Here is a 19,023-nt window from a genome sequence, read left to right as displayed (position 1 = left end):
TGGTGCAGAATTCTTAAACATTTGGATTTGCATTTTGCTTGCAGTTCTGTAGTAAGAACCTGTTTCATTTGACTGTAGTTTTTTAAATCTCAGGAGTTCAGGTCAGGAGCTGGGCACAGTGGTGCACACCTGTAATCCCAGTGACACTCAGAAGGCTGAGATAGGAGGATTGCAAGTTCCAGGCCAGCCTCAGCAACTTAGTGAGGCCCTAAGCAACTGAGCTACTGCCTTGTGCCTTCCTCAGTGCTTTCAAGAAGAGGAGGAGGGCCACCTTCATCAGGGTGGCCAGAGGTGGCCTCTGAGCAGGGGCAGTGTGAGTGAGATCCTGAAGGAAGAGGAGCAGAGGGGCAGGACTGGGAGAACGATCCAGGCTGGTGCGTGCCCCAGGTGCAGTGTGCCCTCGTGCACAGGCCATGTGAGGACAGTGCAGTAAGTGGGGTCAGGCACGGTGTGTGTGTGTGTGTGTGTGTGTGTGTGTGTGTGTGAGTGATAATGATATTGTGGGGGGAAGATCCTGCAGATGTCTTTGTTTAATTCAGAGAGCAATGGCCATTGAGAGGTTGTGCCCCGGAGCCTTGATTTGCTGAGGATCAAACCCAGTGCCTCACACATGCCGGGCAAGCGCTCTGCTCTAGAGCCCCAGCCCTGGCTTGTGTTTTTGAAGCTCTTCTGGAGGAGGGATTGCCGGTGGCCAAGAGCAGGGCACGTGGCTAGAGGGGAGGAGACCACCCCAGCACTGAAGGCCATCAGGGAGGTGAGAAAGCACTCCAGGAGCCACCAATTCAGGAGACGCTGCCACTTAGGCCAGAAGGTGTTCCCAGGAGAGGGAAGTGGTGTCGCTGCCAGGGCAGCTGAGTGGTCTAGGAGGGTGAGGACAGGCGTCTCCCTTGATGGTAAACAGGCATGGACACGGGAGCTGGCCTGGGCAGAGGGCCAAGAGTTTTCAGGCACTTAAGTTTTAATGTAAGTAATATCCTGGTTTCCCCCCCACTACGTTTAAGGTAGATGTTCTGTTTAATTTTTGTGCATACCATTGAATAAATGTCGTCCTAGAAGTCACACCAGCTGGGGGTGGTGAAGCCAAAATGTCATTCCCTAAACCCAGAGCCACACGAAAGACAGCATGCTGGCAGGTGCTCAGTCCATTTCCTGTCTCCTAGGATACGGCCTGCGCTGCCACAGGGCCATCATTACCATCTGCCGGCTCATTGGCATCAAGGACATGTATGCCAAGGTCTCTGGGTCCGTCAACATGCTCAACCTCACCCGGGGCCTCTTCCATGGGCTCTCCCGCCAGGTAACCTTCCCTGGGGTTTGAGCAGGTCTGGCTGTGCTGCAGACCAAGGTGCTGAGGGTCTCCTAGGGGCTCCCACGGCCACCTGCTGCAGTGACCCCAGGGCTCTGCTGCCCAACCAGAGCTAATCTTGTTTCTCAACATCACCTCACCGAGTCTTTTTGAACCAAATCTCAGGTCCCATTTTATTTCATTCGTAAATATTTCAGTGTATTTCTAAAGGATTAGAATCAGAAATCTGAGAAGTGGTTTCTGATTCTGATCCTTTAGAGGATGTAAAGGATCCATTTACTTCTATGGTAGAGCGCTTGCTAGGAACACTTAAGGCCCAGGTTTGATCCCCAGCACTGGGGAAAAAAAAATGTCATGGTACCCTTACCATTCCTAAATATCATGACTCAGTATTATCAAGTATCGAATCTGTTCATTCAAATCTATCCATTCGTCCGATTTAAAAACATTTTTTTTTACACAGTTTGATTCAATCTTGTTGATTTGATTCAATCCAGTTGAGAAGATGTCAGCACTTCTAAAGTTTCTCCTGTGTCTTTTAAGTCTCTCTTGGTCTGTCCCTCCCTCTTCCCCCCTTGCTGCTGTTGTGTTGAAGAAGTCAAATGTTTTGTCCCATGGTGTTTCCAGGGTTGAGCACCCGTGGGGTCCTTGATGTCCTTTCCCCCCTGGACCTCCTGTGATTTGGTTGTTAGATCTCAGGGCTCCACCAGGTTCAGGCTTGGTGCTTGGCCCAGCAGGCACGTGCTTAGGGAGTTTGGAAGGCGAGGCCTGGCGTACCCCAGTTTGGGGTGGGAAGGTGGGCTGAGGCATCCCCCTGTGACAGCCACTGTGGTTTAACCACCCAGAATCAGCTGGCACTGCTCTTTCCCCCAAGCTCTCTGGTGGGTACTGCACCCCCACCCCCACCCCACCCTGTGGTGGTGCCTCTCACTCCTATAGCCACAGGGACCCTCGGAGACCTAACTGCTGTTCTCACTTTGGTCTTGCCCAGGAAACCCACCAACAGCTGGCCGACAAGAAGGGTCTCCATGTGGTGGAATTCCAGGAGGAATGTGGCCCCCTGCCCATCCTGGTCGCCTCCCCCCGGGGGGCCTTGAGGAAGGATCCTGAGCCAGAAGAGGAGGTTCCCGACATCAGACTGGACTGGGAAGAGGTGAAGGCTGCACAGGGAATGAAGCGCTCTATTTGGTCAGGTCTCAAGAGGGCCTCCACCTGACCTTCCTGCCACCTGGCTCCCCCACTGCAACACCGTGCCTGCTGCCCTAGGCGCCTGGGACTCCCCCGTCACATCTTGCTGTGTCACCTCTTTTTTCTTTTTTGAGGTAATTTCAACCTTCTTTATTTACAAATAAATAATTCTAGTTTTGATTTATTGATCACGTGATCTGTGCCAGGCAGTGTGACAGGGACATTATGTACTGACCTCAGTTCAAGACTACTTTAAATACTCCATGAAACCAGCAAAAGCAAATGGAGCAGGGAGACAGGAAAAGACCCACCCAGGGGTAATGTGCACAGGGACATGAAGGGCTGTGGTGGCTGTGCCGGACGCCCACTCGGGCTGACCCATCCCTGGGAGGTGACCTCCTGCCCTGTCCCTCACAGCTGCACCCACCTCCAGCAGGGCCCAGGCTGCCCTGGTGGCAGGAAGTGCCTCATTGTTCCAAGTTGCACATCAAGTGCCAGCACCAGGAACCTCTTGTCACACGCTTGACACCGCTTGGGTGGTGTCTGGAGAAATGTCTCTTCACCTCTTTTTGCCCATTTGAAAAATTGAGTTATTTGTGTTTTTATCATTGAGTTGTAAAGATGCTTTAGTCTTGTGGACACAGGCCCCTGTAAGGGGTGTGACTCATCATGTTCCTCCTCCATGGGCAGATCATCATTTCCTATTTCTTTGAATACTTTCTCTGCCCCCATCCTCCTCCAATCCTCTGCCTACCCAGGTAGGCCCTTGTCACAGTCCCCCAGTTTATGGTCTTTAAGACAATAGGGTAGTTAAAGCACAATTAATGCCAACATTTTTTTTACACATGTAGATGTGCAATGTATGATAACAACACAGAGACCAGGCAGGAGTCCTGGAAATATGCTGTCACTTGGTTCTCTCAAAGGGTCATTTGAAGGTGGACTGGTTAAGGTAAAGATGTGCACTTAAACTCTATTGTAAAGGAGTCACTAGCGTGACACAGAGCTCTAGCTATTAAGCCAGCGAAGAGAATGAGGTGCAATCTTAAAAATAACTCATTGTGCTGGTGCAGTGGCACACACCTGTAATCCTAGCTGCTCAGGAGGCTGTGCAGGAGTTTCCCAAGTTCAAGTGCAGCCTCAGCAACTTAGCAGGACCCTGTCTCAGAAAGGGCTGGGCAAACATACAATGCTCTTAATTTGTTGATTATATATATCCTTTGATTAAAGTCCAAACATAACGAGTCTTTAGAGACATTTTGTATCAGAAAAAAAAGAAACTTTTCTTTTGCAAGTTGCTAGATAATGTAGAAATTTGGTACAAAAAAAAACAAAATGCAAAAAAATGTGTATGTATTTATAGAGAACAGGATTGCCTGAGGCACGTAATACTTGTTTATTTAATGTGTGCCCTTGCAGACAAGTTTACATGTTTGTATGACAGGACATACATGTATGTGTGAGTGTGTGTGTGTGAGAGAGAGAGAAAGAGAGAGAGAGAGAGAGAGAGAGAGAGAGAGAGAGAGAGAGAGAGAGAGAGAGAGTATGTGTGTGTGTTTTATATACAAAAGAGGCTGAAATGTCTATCCAGGCAGAATATGTGATCAGACCCAAGCCTGTGCAGGGAGTTGGGTGACCATTAACTACGCTGATCTGATGGGTCACAAGTCCCAATGTGTGTCACCCACACTTCAGTCAGCAACACCAGCCAATCTCCCAACTGTAGCAGCATTAGTTAGTTTCCCTGCACACTCTGTGTTCCTGACATCACAGTGCTGTAAGTTGGTGGCCCTCGTTAAGCAAAGTCATATTTGCAAAACAGCATTATTTGTTTTTAAAGCTTTTAAAGAAATGATTTTCTTGGGGGGAAAAAAAAAGGCTTGGGACCCAGCTCAGTGGTGGATTGCTTGCATCGATGTGGGAAGCTATGGGTTCCATCCCCAGCACCACAGAACAAACTCAAAAAACCCTCAATCCAAGAGAAGGCAGGAAAAGAAGAGAAGGGGAACAAGGAACAGGCGGCCCCAAAGAGAAGCCTGGGAAGTTCAAACCAGCCGTTCCTCGACCGCAGTAAGTGCAAGCCCTCTGGACACCTGTGCACATCCTGTCAGCGCACTGTGCTGTGTCCTGTTGAGCTTAACTTTGTCCTCCTGGTGTTCCCCTTCAGGGTCTGTCCACTTCTGGCAGCAGGCTGGTCCCGTCTCCAGCTTTGGTCATGGCGTCACCCACCTCTCCTCGCAGTTCTCAAGTATTTTAATGTTCTGCCGTGCAGTGCGTGCTCCCTGAGGATGGTACATCTTGGAGAACTGTCCCATCATCATTCAGGTGCTGTCCCTCTATATAATTGGCAGTTTTCCTTGCACTTAGTTAATATCGTCTGAGCTTCATACAGTGACTACTGCTTTCCTTCACTAGAGTTGGCCCCGTGTTTCCCTCTTCAACACTTCACTCTTAATCTACGGTGGTCCCCTCCTACCCATGGTTCAGCTCGCCAAATTTTCAGGTACTTGTGGTCAACTGCAGTCCCAAACTGTTAAGTGGAAAATTCCAGAAATAAAAAAATTTCCTAAGTTTTAAATTATACTTCATTGTGTGTAATGCTATGAAGTCTCGCACTGTCCCCCTGAGGTATGAATTGTCCCTTTGTCCAGTGTGTCAACACTGTATACGCTCCCTGCCTGTTACTCACTCTTGGTAGCCATCTTGGTTATCAGATGGACTGTTGCACTATCAGTGCTGACATTCACATACCCCTGATTTTACTTAAAGCTTAAGGGGAGCGATTGTTGGAAGTTTATTGAATTATGTTAAAATTATTCTATTTTACTATTAGTTTCCATTGTCAATCTCCTCCTGTGCCTAATTTATAACAGTCATAAGAATATAGATATAGGGGAAAACAGTGTATATAGGGCTCAGTGTCATCTGCAGCTCAGGCATCCACTGGGAGTCTCGGGATGTATCCCTGGGTGGGGGTACTACTGTATATTTCAAGTGGACTTCTAGACACCAAAGATGTGGAACCTGTTTTTTGAACCCCTCTGATAATCTCTGATAATTGGTACGTTTAGGCCCCTGATGTATAATGTGATTATTGATCCAGTTGAAATAGCATCTGCTGTGCTTGGTACCATTCTGTGTAATTGCCCTGGTTCTTTGTGCCTGTTTTTGTCTGTCTCCTCTTTTCCTGCCTTTTGATTCCATCTACTCACATTTCTCAGCACACCTGTTATACTTCTTTTTAAAAACCTTTTTTAGTGGTTGCAGTGTATACTGACAACTAACCCAGGTCCACTTTCAGATGACACTGCTGGGTCGAGACTGGTGTCAGTACCTCACAGCAACAAAGCATTCCTGGTGCTTCTGCCACCCCGCGTCACACTGTCATCTCACATGTACGTATACAGTTCTCATCAAGGACATTTGTTAATTTTGTTCTGAACAAACTTATCCAAGAAAACTTAAGTTGTTTTTCTTTTTTATGTCAGTCTCTTTCTGGCCGGGATCATGGTCCTTGTCTTTAAAGGACTTCTTTTAGCATTTCTTGCCAGGCAGCTTCCTGGTGACACAGTCCCTCCGTGGTGTGTCTGGGAGTCTCTATTTCTCTTCACTCTGAAGGCTGAGTTTTCAGGACATGGCTGTAGGTTGGGGGGCTTTCACCTCAACACTTCTAAGTGTTTTGCTCTGAGCTCTTTCTTGAATACTTTCTGAGCATTTGGATATATTGTGTCTCTGTTCCCAGAGGCCGGGCTTCTTCCTCTGGCCCCTTTAGGGTGTGTGTGTTTGATGGTGGTTCTGTTTTGGTGTTGGCTTGGCTTTCTCTTGGTGCTGCAGTTTGGATTCCTGGAGGCTGAGGCTGGGTGGAGTTCTTTTGTTGTTCCTTCTGCTTGAAGTTCTCTGAGCCACTTTGATTTGGTACTAATTTGGGAAGTTCTCCTCTTCTCTTCCTTGGATTCCCATCTTGTCTACATGACACCTCTTATCTTCCCACAGTTCTTAGATGTTGGTTCTTTCTCTCCCTGTCTCCCTCCCCCTCAGCCTCTCTCCCTCTCCCTCTCCCTCTCCTCCTTTCCCTCTCCATCTCCCCCTCTCCCCCTCTACCTCTCCCTTCTCCTCCCCCACTCCTCTCCATGTCTCCCTTTCCCTCTCCCTGTCTCCCTCTCCCTTGTTGCCCCCTCCTTCTCTCCCTCTCTCTCTCTCCCTCTCCCTCTCCATCTCCCTCTCCCTCTCCTTCTCCCTCTCCCTGTCTCCCTCTCCCTGTCTCCCTCATCTCCATCTCCCTCTCCCTCTCCCTCTCCCTCTTCTTTCTCTCCCTCTCCCTATCTTGCTTTGCTTTCCTGTTTTGGAAGCTGAGACATTCTTTGCTCAGTGGAGTCCAGTATGTTAATGAGCTCATCAAAGCTCTTCCTCATTTGTGTCCCAGCATTTTGTGTCTTCATCTCTTTCTGCCTTATCCCCTCTGCTGGTGCCTGTTCTCTGTCTTTCCATGAGAGCCCTTTGCAGGTTAGTCGTGGTTGTTTGAGGGGTTCGTGGTCTGAGGGTCCCGGCATCCCTCCTGGTGGGAGTCTAGTGTCCGTGCTTGCTCCTCTCTCAGTCCTTTGCCTTTTAGTCTGCCTTGTAACTCTAGCACTGGGGAAGGGAGCTCCTGGAAATAGGCCTTGGAGAGTGTCCAGGAGTGGGAGGCAAGCTTTCTGTGGCCCCTCCAGCGGGTCCCTGTCTCCTGAGCCTGCATCCTGGGCTGGGAATGTCCCCAGTGCTTCTCCCTGTTGCCCTCTTAGGTGGAACAGCAGGACTCAGGGTGCTGGAGCTGGGTGCCTGCCTTCCCCCAGGTGACACAGGCTCTGGTGATTCCCAGTTGTTCAGACTCTGATAAAGCAGTTTCTCTAGAGGGCAACCTTGTTAGGAACAGAATGCTCTGGCGTATGTCAGAAAGGTCCAGAAACATGAGGAACCTGTAGACAGTCTCAGTGGGAACACTGAACTCCTGCAGGTGAAACCCACAAAGGTGGAGGGCCCCTGTGATCTGGCGGTGGTTCTGAGTTTTTCTTTTTCTTTTTTCTCTTTCTTTCTTTTTTCTTTTCTTTTCTTTCTTTCTTTTTTTTTTTTTTTTTTTGTGCTGGGGGTTAAACTCAGGACTTCACTCTGCAGAACAAGCTCTCCCACTGGGTTCCCTCCCTGGAGTTTTCAATATTCATCTTGCCTACTGAGCTTCCAGAAATCCATCAATTACAACCTGCCTTTGCCAAAACTAGTATACACATTTTCATAGCAGCTTTGTTTATAGACAAGAACTGGAAACAGTGTAGATGTCTATCAGCAGGTGAGTGGATGCAGACTCCCCAGGCCCACCTTAAGAGACAGTTGATCACTTAAAAATAGGAAAGGGTGAGCTATTGGCACTTAACCTTCTTGATGCTCAAAATAATTATGTTGAAAGAAGCCAGATTTAAAAAAAAAATAAAACATGCTGTATGATTCCGTTTATTGAAACTTCTAGAAAGTATCTAGTAACAAAAAGCAGATCAGGGGTCACCTGGAGATGTGAGGGGGGATGGTGGAGGTGTGAAGGGATTGCAGAGAGGCAGGAGGAAACTTTTAGGGTGATAGACATGTTGTTTATATTGATTGTGGTGCCCTCACAGCTGAAGCATAGTATTGGAACTCAGCAGTGTGTGCTTGAAATGTGCAGGTTGCTGCCCTTCATTGAAACTGTTTTTTGAAATTAGCTACAACCAACAGGGGACAGAGAAGCCCCCAAGTGGTCTCTTCCTTTACTGAAGACTATGATGTAGAAATTGATTGCAGAAGAAATCTCTTTCCTGTCCATGCAATGTTTTGAGCTTAACAGTGCTTACCTGCTGCATGGCTAAATTGATCCTGCTTCAAATGCTGGGCGAGATCTTCAGGGGTGTAAGTACTACCTAGGCAACATGATGCTAAAGTGAGGTCTCTCTGTCCCCAGATGCAGGTCTCTTCCCTCATGCATCAATCCTTTGGGGATTCCAAGGCCTTTGGAAAGAAAGTTGAGGGGTCCCGGGAGCGAAGAGGATTGGGGATGTGCCAAGGGATGAGTAGGAGGTGCGCACTGGGAGGAGGACACTCCACACGGGCCTCCACTGTGCACCCAGTGTTCCACAAGGCTGGTTCAGAGCCAGAGCTGCAGGCCAGGCACATCTGGGCACATTGCAGGTTCAGGGGACTCTGCCGAGCCTAGAGAAGGGGATACTGGCGCTGAGCAGCATCTATCAGGGAAATGGGTCGCTCCCACCTGACAGATCCCTTTCCAGGGCAATCTTGGGGCCCTGCTGCAGGGACACCCAGTGAGGATGCTCGAGGAAACCTTTCTGTCCAGGAACGGGTTGGGGCTGGTGAGGGCTGTGGTCCTAGGGCGAGCTGACTGCAGCTTTTTACCTGAAGTCCTCCTGTCCCGCCCCTTGATGATCCTCCTGGAGTCGGGCCCCAAGTGACTTCTCCCTTGGCAGCCTTTGGGAGGCACCGAGGAACTGTCTGGGGCCCTGTCCCTGAGGGCGACAGGGCTTTCAGTGTTTGCTGACTTGAGTCCTGGGGAGTTTGTAAGGAGGACTCCAGCCCTCCACCTCTACCCGCCGACGTCCAATGGATGGCTAAAGGCAGAATTAGAAGGGCAGCATCTCTGCCTCAATATATGGCGCATCCATCCCCTTTGCCTGAGTCATCTTGGATTTGTTACTGGACCCTGCTGGCTGCATCAGTGCCCACAGCACAAGGAACAGGCAAAAAAAAAAAAAAAAAAAAAAGAAAGAAAGAAAGAAAAAGGAAAAAATAAAGAACTTTGATCAAACTGGGGAGAAGCAGCCAGAAGGCGTGGAGGAAGCCCCTGACCCACAGAAGTGGTTACAGTTTATAGAAACAAAACCCAAGTGATCTACATACGTGAATTTCCTTGGCCTGAAGAAAAGCAAAAATGGGAAAAACACAGAAAATGCCTAGGCAGATGGCCTGTGCCCAGGCCTGAGGAAGGGCGGGACCCATCTTAGCTTTCCTGGCTCCTGAGTTGGGCGTGGGGTTGCAGCCCGTCTCTATTTTCAGCAGAAGGAAGTTGCTCTTAATTCAGAATCCAGACCCCCGCCCCCATGCAGTCTGTTTCATGTCCCAGGAACAAGGTCTGATTGATGTGCATCTGAGAGCCAAAGCAGGTGACACAGCTCTCCTGACAAGGCCCCACCTGGCCAATCCTGGGAAGATGGACAGACCTCACCTGGTCAGGACCACCTGCTTTGGCAGCTGTGCAAAGCCCAAGCCCTTGCCCTCATTCCCCTTTCTATAAAAGCTCCAAGTCATTGTCACTCCCTGAAGACAGGTGAAGGATGTGGGTCCCCCTGCCTTCCCCGAGTGGCTGCACTGATAAAAGTTCCTTTCCTGCTGGGCATGGTGGTGCATGTCTGAAATCCCAGAGATTCTCGGGAGGCTGAGGCAGGAGGATCACTTGAGGTCAACTTTGGTGATTTAGTGAGACCCTCAGCAACGTAGCAAGACCCCTTCTCAAAACAAGAATAAAAAGGATTGGGGTGTGCTCAGTGGTAAGGTACCCGGGTTCAATTCCTAGTCCTTTACCTGGAGCTGAAGCTCCCTGCCTCCTTTTCTTTTCCAGGTTAAAGCTTTCCCTGTGCATTCAGTCTCATTGGACTTGGAGTTACCATTGACCCAACTCAGAAGTTCCCATCTCTGGTATCTCCACCTCCTCTTGGTACTGGGGATTGGACCAGGGGCTCTGCCACTGAGCTACATCCTCAGCCATTTTAATTCTTTATCTTAAGACAGTGCCTCAATAATTTGCTAAACCTGGCCTCAAACCCACAATCCTCCTGCCTCAGCCGCCTGAGTCACTCTATCACAGGTGGGTGCCACTGTGCTCGGCCTGTGGTTGCATTTGGATGCAGTCCAAGCTGCTGCAGGTTTGGGGAATGTTCTGTGGGCATCTATATAACAGTACCTGGACGGGGGTGCTTTCTGCAGGGGGCGCCAGACCCTCTCACTGTTTTTTTTGTGGATGTCTGCCTGGCCTGCAGTGGGTTGGTCACAGGACATTCAGGAGAGATCTAGGGCACTGGGCAGTGCCCTCCATCCAGCAGGTGACCTGGCAGGAAGAGCCCTTGCAGCAGGGAAGTGGGGTGGCACTCTGTAGGTGAAAGCACAGAGCTCTCTGATGACTAGTGACTAACACAATGTGAAGCAGAAACATCCCATGAACTTCATGTTCAAGTACAAAGCTGGCTAGGATGACTGGGTGGCATTGCAATCTCCTGAAGGTCCTTCTTGGATTCATACAAAAAGAGAGAGCGAGGGACTAAGGGGCAGGAAGGAAACACAACTTTTTCAAACACTGAGATCTGGAGTCCAGCTCCTGCCATGTAGTCAGTGAATGAATGGATAATAGTTGTTTTTACAGGACCATGTGACCTGGTGCTGCTCGGCTTCCTGTGGGCCCTCAGCATCCCCATCTATAAAGCAAGGGCACAGACCAAGGGTGCTGTCAGCTTTCTGTTGCTGTGACAAAGCATCTGAGAGAATCCCCTTAAACAGAAACAGGGTTTCTTTTGGCTCATGGCTGCATAGGTCTCAGTCCATGGCACCTTAGCCCTGTTGCTTTGGGCCTGTGGCAGCACAGTAGGACATCCTGGCAGCTGGAGCACATGACAGAGGAGGCTGCTTATCTCTGGGTAACTGGGAAGAGGGTGGGTAGGACTGGGCTGGGTCCCAATATCCCCCTCAAGGTCACACCCCTAATGATCTCATTCCTTCCACGAGGCCCCACCTACTAAAGTTTCCATTATGTCACAAGGGCCACAGGCTGGTGACCAAGCCTTTAGCACATGGGCAATGGGGACATTTGACATCCAAACCACAATACCAAGTGATCATTAGCTGGGGGCTAACCCCTGGTCACTGGGCCAACCCCTCCCCACAGCCCAGGCCTGGGGAGATTGACTGCATTCTGCAAGACACCCACTTGCAGGCAGCTGCCTCAGCCAACATGGAAGTCCTTAGGAGAGGCTCTTTTATTTCACGGGGGGGTGGTACCGGTGATTGATCTCAGGGATGCTTGACCACTGAACCCCATCCCCAGCCCAATTTTGAATTTAATTTAGGGTCAGGGTCTCCCTGAGTTGCTTAGTGCCTTGCCATTGCTAAGGCTGATTTTGAAATTTTTGATCCTCCTGCCTCAGCTTCCCGAGGTGCAGGGATTACAGGAGCGCACCACTGCGTTGGCCAAGGGGCTCCTTTTTGGCAGTGGGGTTTCCTTGGAGAGAAAGCTGAGCCTGTCCTGGGGTCATCCCTGATTTGCTCACACAGCAGTGCTTTGTTACTTTTTCTTTTCTCTGGAGGGCAACTAAATTCATACCTAGTAAACATAGCCCCACAGGTTCTCTGATTAAGAATAGTGCAGAGCTGGGGGGCAGTGGTACATGCCTGTAATCCCAGACACTCTGGAGGCTGAGGCTGGAGGATGGCATGTTTGAAGCCAACCTTAGCCATTTAGTGAAGCTCTGGCAACTCAGTGAGACTCTGTCTGTAATGAAGTAGTTTAAAAAGGGCTGGGGATGTGGCTCAGTGGTAAAGCACCCCTTGGTTCAACCCCTGGTACCAAAAGTAAGAGAGAGAGAGAAGTGAAGAAATAAGGGAAAACAAAACTCAAGCTAAGATGTTAACCCTGGGGCTGGGGATTTGGCTCAAGAGGTAGCGTGCTCACCCGGCATGCGTGCGGCCCAAGTTTGATCCTCAGCACCACATACAAAGATGTTGTGTCCGTAGAAACAAAAAAAAAAATAAATAAATATTAAAAAAAAAAAAAAAAGATCTTAACCCTGCAAATGCAGCTGGTAGAGAAACGTGCTGACTTCAGGACTATGAGGATTCACCTCACCAAGACTCAGCAAATACTCTCCAAACCTGTCACCCTCAGGGCTGGGTGAGCTCCGCGGTAGAGCACTTGCCTAGCATGTGCAAGGCCCTGGGTTCAATGCCCAGTGCGGCAACAAAAAGAATTTCGAAACCCCATGTGATCCTCAGGTCCAGGGAAAGCAGTCAGAGCAGCTGGCTGCCCCTGAGACTGGGCCTGGGAGGACTCACTGGGAGGATGCCAGGGGGCTCATCAAAGGTCCGGGGAATTGCCACCAGTGCGGCCAAGGTCACTCCTAGATGGCTAAATGAAACCTGTGAGCCATGTTTTCTGTGACTCTCAGGAATCCCTTCCACACCTCTGTCCTTAAAACAGGGAAGAGTAATAATGTCACTCAGTCCCTTTGTACTGCTGGGACCACAGTGGTCTTTAGAGGAGATCTCATGGCTGCCCTGGGTCACCCCTGCTTCACATCCCCTTGGTGACCAGTGGTCTCTTCTCACCTAAATGCTGTCCAGACCCGACTCCTGGGGTGCAAGCCTTCCCCTCCACCCTCCACCAGTGCTCACCAGCTGCCCTGGGGCATGGGAGGCTGTGACCCAGGCTTGGGTAGGTCTTCCCCCTTAGCCAGAGCCGTCCTGACAGCTTCAGGCTGCAGCCCCAGCCTGGAAGTGGCTGCCTGGAACAGAGCAAGAGGTTGCTCCCTGTGGCCCCTCTGGTCCCTCTCTTCCTCCTGTTGAAGGAGCATGTGAGGAATAGCTTGTCCTTAACCCTGTGCAGAAGCTCCCAAAGAAACCGCTTCAAAGCCCTGGAGCAGGGGAGGGGGTTGAAAGGTTTGGAGATGGAGCCATCTGAGAAGAAATGCCAGAACTTCAGAGATGAACAAGAGAGCAGGAGTTCCAAGCCTCTTTCGATGGAGTTTCTAGCAAAACAGGATGTTGGTTGCAGGAGCCAGATGCAAGCCAGGCTCAGATGACCCCATGGAGTACCATCAGGCGACCAATGGCCACTTCAAAACTGTATCATAAAAGAGCTTCCAGTCCTGAAGCACAAACTATGCCAGGGGCCTCCAGGCTAAGTGACAGAAGCAGGCACACAATGACACATGGCCTGTGACCTCACTCATGGAGAGTATAATACAGTTGTACCATAGAAGTAGAAAACATTATTGTGACCAATATTTTAATAATGATGATTATTATGATGGCCTTTCATGTTGGTTGTGATAATTGACAGCTGTCATTTTACAAATAATGTTGATCAAACGCTCCCTCTGGGCCATGCTCTAGGCCAGCCACTCTACCTGCCTTGCCTACCTGATCCTCACAGTGTCCCCAAGAAGCCAACACAACAAACCAGAAAGCACAATGTCCCTGCTAGCAAGTCCAGGACCTAAGTCTTGAACCCAGACACAGAGACCAACCAAATTAAATGAAATATTTACTGGAATACTGGTAGAAATCTAGGAGAAGAGGCTGTGGCCTAGAAATGGAGAGGGTTGGCTTCAATCCTCAAAACCCAAAGCTGTCAAGATGGTTCAATTGACCATCCACATTAGAAACTACTCTCCAACGAAATATGCCCCAAACATTGTCAAAACAGAGGGACCGATTGGGAGGAAATGGCAACCCAGTAGAACAGGAGGCACGAGGAGAAACACAGATGAGCACTATGCACGGGAGGAGGTCACTGGAACACAGCTGGCAAGAAGATGAACACAGGCTCAAATGATGTATTTTATTTATTTATTTTTTACAAAAATTAAGGATGTTGATAATATGTGCTGGGAGGGGATAGGAAGATAAGTTTTTTTCATACACTTTGGAGGCACATTTAACATTATCCATGAAACTTAAAAAATGCACGAATGCTATGCTCCCTACAACACAGAAATTCAGGTCTTGGGACGTGCCCTGGGAAGCTGCCAGAAGGAAGTTCATTTCAATGCCATGTTAAATTATAAGACATGTACAATGCAATGGCCATTGGCAGGAAGTCTGTGGCCACAGTGAATAAGGAGGCACGTGCTGACTGCAAGTTCTTAGGACCTGTGTGTGGAAAGAAGACCCTGGACCACATGTTTCAGCTATGGGACACAGATACAGCCCTGAACATAGGCTGGTCCAGCGGCACTGTGCATCTCTCCAGATCCACACAGTGTGGAAACCGCAGCCATCACTTGGCTTTAGGGACAGTAGCTGAGGTGATTTTCTTTTCTGAGAGATAGGGGACCACGGGTGACTCCCTCACAAACAGATGACCAGAGCCACCTCTGGGGAGAGTCTGGGCCAGGAGCTGATAGGAGAAGAGAAATTCGATCATCTGTTTCCATTTTTCTGTGATTTGGTTCAAGCGGTGCTATATATTAATTAATGGATCAAATGGGTTCATCATTGTTTTAGAGTACAATTAGGTGCCTTCAAACTTTAGGCTACATGGGCACATTTGAGAAAGGTTCCAGCCATTCTCTCATCCTTTGGGTCATTCCCCTCCTATGTCCTGTGAGACATTTTCTATGTGAGGCTTTAAGAAGAAGAAGAAAAAGAGAATATTCTGTAAAGAAAACCTTATGATCTGTGCATTATAAAATTGAATGAGTTCATTCAGAAATCAGAAGTTCTATTGAAAGCTATTTGCATGAGGCAAATAAAACCTATTTTTAGGCATCCTGGTGAAGACAAGGTTTTATCTTCATGTCTCATGTCTGTGTTTTTCTTTTTATTTCTTAGAATGAAATTCATAGGTTGGCAGACCATTCTATCAGATGTGTACCTAGATGACATTTCAATTACCCACTTTTACATGGTAGACATTTTGTACATGAACACTGCCTGTCTGCAACTTTTTTTAAAACAGGACTGGGCTCAGGAGCCCAAATACCAATGTTAGCTGGAACATGTTCTCCAGTTTGGCCTATCTGTCAGTATTCCCTGAGGTCATCTGTTCAATGTGCTTCATTACTCCTGCTCCCTCACCAGCTTTCATAGAAACCACATGCTGTCTATGAGTCAGAGACACCAATCTCACAACATAGCATTCTTTGAGTATCCAAAGTCCCACTTTTCACTTCTCCATGCCTGACATTGTCGGTAATATTTATCGGCAAATGTGAGATTTTCAAAGATCCAATTCTATGTGCTCCTTTCTCAAAAAGCCTTAGGCAGGTCTATAGCATACATAAATATGAAGTAAAGGCCTAGTTTTTAAAATGTCATCCATTGAATAGTTGACACATGTCTGAGATATTTTTTATTTTGGAGGAGGTATTATTTCATAGGGAATTCCAACAGCTACATGATAGTGAAATGAGAAGTAGTGCATCCATTTTATTCTTTGTGATGATTTTGATGAGTAAGGATAAGATACTTCCTTGTTCCAATGAAGATGTTGCCCACTTCTGTGAATGGATGCACCGTGTCACCCACTACTTGCATATCTGCATGTTGTGCTTGACATTAACATCGTACTTGGCAGGTGACAGAAAGTCAATACTGAAGTTAAGCTCTTGTGTTCTAGCAGCTGTGCTGCAGATCCTTGGTGTGCCACCTTGTGCAATCCATGCTACTCTGTTCATGTTCCTATTGACTTCCTGGTGATGAGCAAATGGTCTCCTGGTCTTGAGAATGGCCAAGCATTTCTCTGTGAATGTGGAAGATGGGCATGTGGAAGGCTTCAGGGAGGAGGGATCATTGATCATGTACTCTAATCCATGTGCCTGTTTAATGACCTGTTTTTCTTCTTGGGTTTTAAGGGAGACAATGCCCTCAAACACTTCTGTGCAGCTGGGAATGCAGGCTTCTGCTTCACCTTGAAAAAAGCATTAATGAATCCTTTCCAAAAGACATGAGAAGAGAGAGTGAGCCTCTGGTAACATGCAGGTTCCTTGCATTGCCCATGGGCTAGAGGAGAGAAGAGTTGCTTCATGAGATTTGATCCCCTTTTTCCTGAAAAGTTCCACACGGAGCTGAGTCCCCAGCATGTTTAGACATCATTTCAGACATCTTTGTTGATGGAAATGAATCACACCCCCTGATGATGTGGAAGAGCTAAAGATGGGTTTGCTATGAATTTTCTATTTCATTTCTCAGGGCCTGAGTCAAGCCAGCCATTGTGCTGTCAGCGCATGAGCTGCTGGTCAAATGTGAGGAAGTGGTCTTGCTTTATGAAAACACCACCCTGAGTCAGTGAGCCAGAGGCAGCCTGCAGTCCCTGTTTTCCTGTAAAGGCAGATTGCTGTGGATTGCCTCTGGCCTCGTCATGCAGCCCTGCTCAGTGTAGGGGATTGAGGGTCCAGGCAGATCCCAGTTCCTTTTGACCTCTATTGCCATTGGGCCACCCCAGGGTTCTTGGACTACCTGGTCTTCTGGCCTCGGTCAGGGGATGTGAGGTTTGGAATCCCCCTCTGTGGCAGGATCCCAGGCCCCCCAGCCACTTGAGGGCAGCACATCCTTCCCTAATTGTGATAGAGGGGGAGGATTCTCTCACCCATCCTCATCCATGCTCATCCCACATTTTGTAGCTTGACACCTGAGGACCTTTATTCATTGACTTATGCTAAGATGAGTCAATCAGCAGTCTCCCAAGGGTTTACATTGTGGTAACTGTCACCGAACATCTGTTTTGTAATTAAGCCATTTTGGAGGACCCAGTTGAGTGGCATTAAGCATGTTCATGTTGGTGTATAGGCGTCACCACCATGCATCTCCAGAACTCACGTGGACATACTCTTGCCATCAATGCTGAATTCTAGTGCCCTTGAGGCCCAGGAAAAGAACATTGTATTCTATCTTTTTATGAACCTGATAATTGAGAATCTGAGATAAGTGAAATCCTACAAAATTTGCCTTTCTCTGGACACGATCATTTTCAAGGGATGCAGTTCACCCCCACTCGTGGGCATATCAGGTCCACTGCTAACTCTGCGGGTGTTTCAATTGCACTCTCAGTGACAGTGGTGACTGTGTGCACATGAGCTGTGTGTCCAGCTCAGATCCCAGGATCTAGGGTCTTTGGTTCCACGCAGCCTATAGGTTGCCTGTTCCTCCAGGTGTCTGCAGGCCAGTGGCACGAAGGCCCTGGGCCTGGTGGTTTCTTTAGGTGAGTGCAATACGTGTCCACAGTGTCGTGGGACATGATGGACTATAAATAGAAGCAATGCCTGGATACTCCTGGGATCTCAGTAGGCTCAGCCTGTGTGCTGAGAATTGTTGTGACCTCCTAATTAATGGGCCCCCAGAATCCCAGAGAAAAGGGCAAGTCCAGAGCAGTGGAACCTCAGTGTCTCTGAGAGAACTTTTGGGGTGGGGGGCCGGGATACATTGATGTGAGGACTCTGATGCAGAGTCACGTGCTTCGAATCCAGGTAGAGGTGCTCAGGAACAGCCTGGGCTGGCATGTGGGTTCCCCACCTCCACACCTGTGGAACATCTTGGGGCTCTGAGAAGCACAGCAGCCTGACCACGTGAGGGCATCTGCTGTCTCTGCATACAGTGAGCTGGGTTTTCTTCACGTCTCTCAACAATTCCACATAACACCAGCTCTGAACCCAGAGTCCTGGGCACTTAGTTGAGGCTCCATCAGCTCCCACCTCTCTCTACCTGTCAGAGACCTCCTGGCTCCCTCTGCACTCATTACATTGAAGATGAAAACCTGGAGGGTGGGACTTCCTGTCATCCAGAAGTTCCAAAACACATTCCACTGTTCCTGGAACTCAAATGGTTGGGGGGGCCACAAGCACCCTGGCATCCATGTGTGGGAACCATGGTAGTATAATCAAGAAACAGGAAGGATAGGGGTTGGACTGATCAGTACAGATGGCAGGGCATAGTACAGAGTGGAATGGAGAGTTCTCACCCAGGGTGATTGTTGTGATGTGCACAAATGCTCTGCTGGTGCTGGGGTGCCCGCATGGTTTCTGGGGTCTTGAAAGGCTACAGATGCCCACAGAGTGTTCTCAGATGCACAGTGGGAGGCCCGTTGCAATATGTACATGTGGAAGAAGTAGCAGACCCCCTTAGTGTGGAGGTGCCATCTAGAAGGCAGCCTCACTTCTCTGAAAATCTTGATTGGAAAAAAAGGGTACAGACCTGTGCCCAAAGGGCCATATATGCTCCTGGAAGTTGGTGGTGGAAATAGTTCTCCATCCATTAATCACTCCCTCACTCACTAATGTCCTTGTGTCCTTGAGAAAGGCTCTCCCTTTCCTGGTTTTCCTGAATAGAAATCCTCGTGCCTCCTGGGTGAATAGGGTTATGGGTTGTGCAGAGGGTGGTGGTTTACTAAGCATCTTAGAGACTGTCCTTTATGGAGCCTAATGATCCCAACTGGGGAATGAGGCCAGGGTCCTAACTGTGTTTAGTGTGAGGACACCATGGGTTCAGAGAGGGAAAGAAGGACAAGGGAAACTCAGATGTCCCTTCATGGCCTCTGGAGTTAGAGGACTTACCCCTTTGCACCTGGGATCAGGAGACCTCATTTCCTCGAGGACACGCACACTCAGACGTTAATCTTGAGTGTGGATTCCTTTCTGGGGTCCAGGGCTGTTGTTAGCCACCAGGAATGACAGTGCTCTCCATGCTGAGTGGAGCCATTTTTGCCAGGAAAGAGCCCGTGGTCACGCCTTGTGCAAAGCATCCCACGCTAGGGGCTC

General features: G+C 48.8%; 1 protein-coding gene across 1 annotated transcript in view; it reads left to right on the top strand.

Moving 5' to 3' along the window:
- Nucleotides 1–19,023, top strand: part of LOC144366850 (adherens junction-associated protein 1-like) — a 103,175-nt gene that overhangs the window by 16,745 nt on the left and 67,407 nt on the right. Inside the window, exons 5-11 of the mRNA XM_078021701.1 lie at nt 540–2,628; nt 3,346–4,564; nt 4,662–4,819; nt 4,910–4,997; nt 5,796–5,889; nt 8,221–8,404; nt 10,125–10,201. The gene's annotated coding sequence lies outside the window, so the exon portion shown is untranslated. The remainder of the gene's footprint in view (nt 1–539; nt 2,629–3,345; nt 4,565–4,661; nt 4,820–4,909; nt 4,998–5,795; nt 5,890–8,220; nt 8,405–10,124; nt 10,202–19,023) is intronic.

The sequence above is a fragment of the Ictidomys tridecemlineatus genome, chromosome 9 (assembly GCF_052094955.1).
Source record: "Ictidomys tridecemlineatus isolate mIctTri1 chromosome 9, mIctTri1.hap1, whole genome shotgun sequence".
In the NCBI taxonomy this organism is placed as follows: Eukaryota; Metazoa; Chordata; class Mammalia; order Rodentia; family Sciuridae; genus Ictidomys; species Ictidomys tridecemlineatus.
This window is presented reverse-complemented; position numbering and strand designations above follow the sequence as displayed.